This window comes from Apium graveolens, unplaced genomic scaffold, assembly GCF_009905375.1.
Source record: "Apium graveolens cultivar Ventura unplaced genomic scaffold, ASM990537v1 ctg3035, whole genome shotgun sequence".
In the NCBI taxonomy this organism is placed as follows: domain Eukaryota; kingdom Viridiplantae; phylum Streptophyta; class Magnoliopsida; order Apiales; family Apiaceae; genus Apium; species Apium graveolens.
Window position 1 is genome coordinate 152659 of NW_027417911.1, and position 6308 is coordinate 158966.

The following is a 6308-nucleotide window of genomic DNA, read 5'->3' on the forward strand; positions in this document are numbered from 1 at the left end:
TCATCCGTCGGGACTATATTTGATTATCCGTCCAGTGCTACAAAATACACTAAGTTAAATCTACTAAGGTGTCTTGTTTAATTTATCATCAAGTTCACAACATATTTCTAACAATCTCCCCCAATTTATGTCTACTGGAATTATAGCCATAAATTAAGAGAAACTTGATGATAACAAAACATCCTAAAGATACAGAATGAAAATAGTAGATGAAACTGATAAGTGTTGCTTTATTTACTAAAAATTGAACAAAGCAAAGTATACAAAGAAGTTGTTCACAATCATTATTAAGGTGCTCCTCTAGTCTGAGCAGATAGGTCTATTTCCTTGATTGTCTGGATTTCTTCCCAAGCCTAATTTTGTTCTCTTCTATCTGATTTTGAAGTTGTCTGTGGAACTCAAGTTCATCAGCTTCTGAGAGATCTAGCATTTCTTGCATTTCCAGTAGAGTCTCATTGCTAGAGATACTCAATTGGTCCTCCAATCTGAAGAATCTTATTACTCCCTTTTCATCCCTGAATTCCATCAGCCAATAAGGCCTCAAATGCACTCTCTTTCATGTGAAGGGAATTGACAGAGCTTTTGGTAGTGCATCTTTAGCTTTATTACTCCTCAGCTCCTCAATCGTCTTTAGAACTAATCTGCTTGCAGTCACATTGTATCCAAAGTTCTTTTTGAAAGATGAGTAGATCTTTATTAGAACAGATTAGCTCTATAGAAAAATCCTGTAAAGTGGCCATATTATCTATTTTCCTCCCTTATATTTAAACACCAGCCTTTTAGGAAGTATTCTGTGAGCATCAATCCCTCTTACTTCTTCTAATTCATCTAAGTAGAGGTTTATGTCAGAGAACTCATTGATGTCACAAATGTATAACAAATCTCCCTTGTTGACTGTAGATTGAGATTTGGTTAAGATCTTGGATTTGAGAGTCACAGGCTTCACTTTCTTGCTTGCTCTAGTCTTTATCTTCTTTGGCTTGTTGAAGTTTGGAAAGTTTAGTTCAGGAATTGGCAAGCTATCCCAGTCTACTGGCATCCTTTGGAATTATGGGCTCACCGTGAATATTCCTTGTTGGATCCACCACCTTGAATTCTTCAAATACCATTGAGGGTTTTGATGTCTGAGTTGAAGTTGTAGACTTTTTGGGAATGTAGTCTTCCATTTCCTCATCACTGAAGTCCAATTTTCTTTTGGAGTGGAGCTTATATCTGACTATTCTTTTCAGTTGTGGTTCATCTTGCACCTTTTGATCTTGAGGTTCAGCAATTACAGATGGTTGTTTAGAAATCTCAGTTGTAGTCTTTACAGCTTGAAGTTTGGCCAAGATAGCAGCTTGCTCCTTCTTTTGTTTGAGCTTCTTAGCATCTAAGGTAGCTTGCTTCTTTTCTTGCCTGATTCTTTCCTTCTCTTCCTTTTTAGCTTCTATAAACTGAGGGTGTCCAGCCACCACATAGATTTCTTTACCATTTCTGTAAATCTTGGCAATTCTTCTTTTAAGTGCTGAATTAGCTAGATCCTTAAAAAATGCATTTGACCTAGCCAACAGCTTCTTCTCATCTGGCCTAGGTGTTTCATACACAATATCCATAGGATTTTTGTCTGAAAAATTTGAGTAGTTTCTTTTAGGCTTCATGATCAGCTTTGCTTTTGGAGATTTGATGCAAGATGTTTGACCCTTTTCCAGATAATTCAAACTCATTTCATTCACAGAGATGTGCTTGACTTGAGAGTGATGAGTGAAGATTTTTTCTGGTTTCTGAATTGGTCCAAATTTTTTTTGAATTTATGCATCTATTTTCCTCCCTTTTCTTTTAATTCCTTCTCAGCTGCTGCTACATTAATCTTTAGCAGTTTGTCATTTATTTCCATTTTTGCTGCTTCCAGATTTATGATGTCAATGTTGTCCATGGCTGGTGGCTTTATGAAAGCAATTGTTGGCACAATTACTTTGTTGACTTAGATGTTGAGCTGTTTCTCCCCCTCACTAGATGAGCCTTTCTCCCCCTTTTTGTTAGCATCAAGTTGGAGAGTGGAAGGGAGTTGAGCAGCCACCAACGGTTGGAGCAGAGCAGTCTGAGTTTCTTGATTAACAAGTATCTTGGCCATTGACTTCTCTACATCAGATAATCTAGAGTCCATGGCCTCAACCTTTCTATTAAGTTCAGCCTCATTCCTTAGCTTCTAAGCTATCTCAGTCATGATTGTTCTAGGAAATCTTGCATCCAACCTTGCTATGAAATCCTGTTTTACTTCAGAGACTTCCTGCTTGATTTTATCCACACTTTGACTGTGTTGGAGAGCTTGAATCTTATGCAGCTGGAGTGCTTCAAGATGTGATGTTAGTAGCCTCTTTGTGCTGGCATTTGTAGATGTCTGAATGGCTGTTTGGGTGTCATGAATCAGCTTAAATAGTGTTGATTGTAGATGTGAGTAGGAACATTCTTTTGTTAGCATCCAGGCAGGAACATCTGCATCTCCCCCTATGCTCATATTATCTTCCTTATCATCCCCATCAGCATCCCCAAATGAGTCTTCAGCTAGTTCAAAATCACTGCCAGTATGTAACACCCCCAAATCCAAGATCGTGAATTCGGGTCGTTACGATCACTTATTAATTAAATAATTCTCTTTTCACAATATTACTCGACCTTTTATTCAAACTCACATACACACAGGTTATATGCTTGGAAACATTATCAAATAAATCATTTCCACTTATCTACCTGACAGGGCTGGCGCACAAAAAGCCTACGGAACTCACGAGCGTTCCTTACCCGCCTACGGACAGCAGTCCTGGTCTGATCCATGCTGGTAGTCTGTTGTGATATGATATATAAAAGCAAGGGTGAGCATTAAAGCTCAGCAAGGTATATATCCCCATAATTAAGTATGTAAGGATAAATAAAACCAATAATTATACTTTGTATCTCCAAAGCGTTCTGAAAGTTTATATGCTTATCAAATTTATAATATTCTCAAAATCAACTACAATAGTATATCCACTGAATACTTGTATTCATCTCTTTCTCAAAATCATTTTATACTCGTACTCATTTTATTTCAAAATCTCAAGATGTTACTCGAACCAAGATTCTCAAATGGGTGTGATATATATTCATCAACATCCCAATTTAAAACTCAGCCTTATTGGCAGATTTCTCAAATGGATTTGATATATAATCATCAACATCCTTATTTAAACTCAGCCTTATCAGCAGATTTCTCAAATGGATTTGATATATATTCATCAATATCCTTATTTAAAACTCAGCCTTATCGGCTATCTGTTGTATATTTCACAACAGTTTTTCCAAAATGGAAGAAAGGGACTATACTGGAATAAACCACGTATCGGTGATCAGCCGAATACGAAATTTTCTCTACTAGTAGAAGGAATACAAACCTAGCCGCCTTTGGGCTCATCAAGACACTACACGGTGGTTGCCCATTGTCGTGCAAGTCTGAAAGTCAATGGTCACATAGACCATATAACCGTACAATGCGCCACTCCGCGCTTGCATAATGCGCCACTCCGCGCCTGGTCACTGCCCGATACCACTCTGTGCCGGGCAGGCCACATTCCAGTCCCAAAACAGTTATATCTTTTGCTCAAAATCCTTTTTCGAAGGAATAGGTCGTTAAAAGTTGACCTGTAAATAAGATGTTTTATTCATCACTTTTAACTCAATTGATCTTTGGGAGTTGTAGGATTTTTGAATTTAAAATCATTTTCAAATCCTTATCTGTAGTAGGGTGACACGTATATTACTCACTTGTTCTTTATTGAACGAGGAAGCAAAACTCTTATGCTTCAAGACTAAGTTCCCTAAGGTTTTGATACGTTTCAAATAATTAATCTCTTTCAAGAGTTTTGAATAATTTAGAAAGTACCTTTGGGAATTATGTCTATTTTTAAATAAGTTTTTAGAAGTCCGAAGATATTAAATATCTAAGGTCTCATAATTATATAAGAGGGATTTAATGAATTGATAAAATCTTAAGTACAAAGTATTTCTAATTAAGGTTCAATGAATTAATAAAAACCTTAAATACAAAATATTTTGTGAATAAGGTCCAACGAATGGAGACACCTTAATCAAATAATCAAAAACATGATTTGGTATCCTATAATTGCTCTTTGAATAGTTAAATCTTTATTAAATAACGTGAAATTATTTATAAACTATTCAGTATATTTTTAAATACTTTCTGGATATTTAATAATCCCTTAAATATCGCTTTATAAAATAATCAATCAAGTAAGGGTGTCCCTTAAATGAATAAACCAATATTTCTCGAAGTTTAAGTCAAAATCTCAATCGTTCGCTTGATATATATATTACGCGAATGTACTTTGTTTATCGAAATAGAAATCTTTCGCGTCCGGCTCTCTCCGGAATTAAATCGTTATTAAAATATCTTCAACTCCCATTATCATATATTATATTTGAAATACGTTTCAACTTCTCATACTCGTGTAAAATGAAATTTGTTTTCGTAAACAATCGCATAATTCGTATGCATTGATATCATAGACAAGCATATATATATATTTGAACTGTAAATCATGGCATCAATATCACAACAGTATATATATAGCATGGATAGTATGAGATAGGGTTTCGAAAACTTGCCTCGAGTAATCGAAGTGGTATGGTCTCTGGTGTTTGGTTGGCGATCTATAAACAAGAACCAACGGTCTAAGTTAGTACGCGATTAACGTCTCGCTTTTATTAAGCAACTTTCGCAACTACTCAAGTATAACGAATCTTCGATCGTCACATTCTCAACACTTATATTCTCACTTTATAACATGGTCGAGTTTTGAAATCGATCGTTCGCTTTAGAAAGTCCATTTCGAGTTTTAAGCTCGAACGTGAGAAAACGCGCGTCAAAACTAGGTTTTTATGCGTTTCTCGCTTGCGCTCACTTTACCAAAACATTTTTATAAAATCGAAAAATTAATATTTTCTCAAAATTCTTTTTGTACAGTCTTCTCTACTGTCATATCCATTTTTTATAAGTTTTCCAGAATCTCAGAATTATTTTAAGTCCTTCAAAATCACCATGCAAGTGGACTTAAGTGCAGTTGGCTAATCGCAGAAATGTTTTACACTAAAACGACCATAACTCCTAAACCGTAAATCTCCTCATGATGATCTACACATGTATAGAAACAAAAAAACAATATCTATCTATTCATGGTCAGTGGTTTTCAAATTTTAACCATTTTCATGGCCGAATGTCCTGCAGAAAACAGATCAAGTGCAAGAATGCCCAAACTCAATTTCTACTACTTGATCTTAACACAATCACTACCTATAACCATCATAAACACAAGTACTTCTCAAGATCCACCCATATGAACCTTATATGCTCTATCTAGTACCACATACATGGATTACAACTCAACATCTCAAGCCTTTAGCAAGAACATAATCAATACAAACTCAAACAAACACAATCCTTTGGATCTTAACACTACAACAAACATAACTCTTAAATCCAACCATAAAACCTTAAAGGGTTGAAAGTTATACCTTCTTGGACACTAGGAAGGTTAGTTCTAGGATGATTGAGGCTTGGTTTTCTTAGAAAACACTTAGAAGGGCTAGATCCTTAAGAAACAAAACCAAGAAACAAGTTAAAATTTCGGAGTAACCTTTCTGCACCTCATTCAAACATTTTTATAAAATTAAAAAAAATTAATTTGAGGCTGAAATTTGGTACGAAGCTTACCCATGATATAGAGAAGCTATGATAAAAATTTCATGATATTTGAATGAGTATATTTTGAGTTATGAATTTTTCTTTCTCCCTTGCTCAGAAAATCCGAACTGCTGGAATGAAAAATGGGAGAGCTTTAAGTGAGGGAAAAGTGGTTGTTTTCTTTGTGGCTAAAGTGTGGGAGTGTATAATGAATATATGGGATGTATGCAGCAGATTTGACAATAATTTGGCAAAGGTATGGGTTGGTTTGATTGTGTGGTGAAGTGAGAAAAGGGAGAAGTATGGCTTGTGTACTTGTTTGTCTCCCATCACTATTCAACACTATTCCACTAACTATTCTAGTTAGCTTCTAATCATCTAGTTACACTCCTAACTACTAGTTAGGACTTGGTTATGCATGGCCAACTTGCATGGGATTTAATTTCTCATTCGTTTATTTATTGTAAATGCAATCGTCGTTCCATTCTGATAGTTTCCACGTATAACGACTTGTTTCGTAGCGATTTCTTTTATCGCTTATAATCCTATAACCAATTCCATTCCTTCTCTTGATCATAGAAATACCTTGATATAT

General features: G+C 35.4%; 1 long non-coding RNA gene across 1 annotated transcript; it reads right to left on the reverse strand.

Annotated features, from left to right (window-relative positions):
- Positions 1-4570: 4570 nt before the first annotated feature.
- On the reverse strand, positions 4571-6308 carry LOC141700881 (uncharacterized). The gene is made up of 3 exons (XR_012566573.1): positions 5744-6308; positions 5545-5622; positions 4571-4683 (listed from the first exon to the last, which is right to left on the reverse strand). It is a non-coding gene; the product is annotated as an uncharacterized LOC141700881 (long non-coding RNA).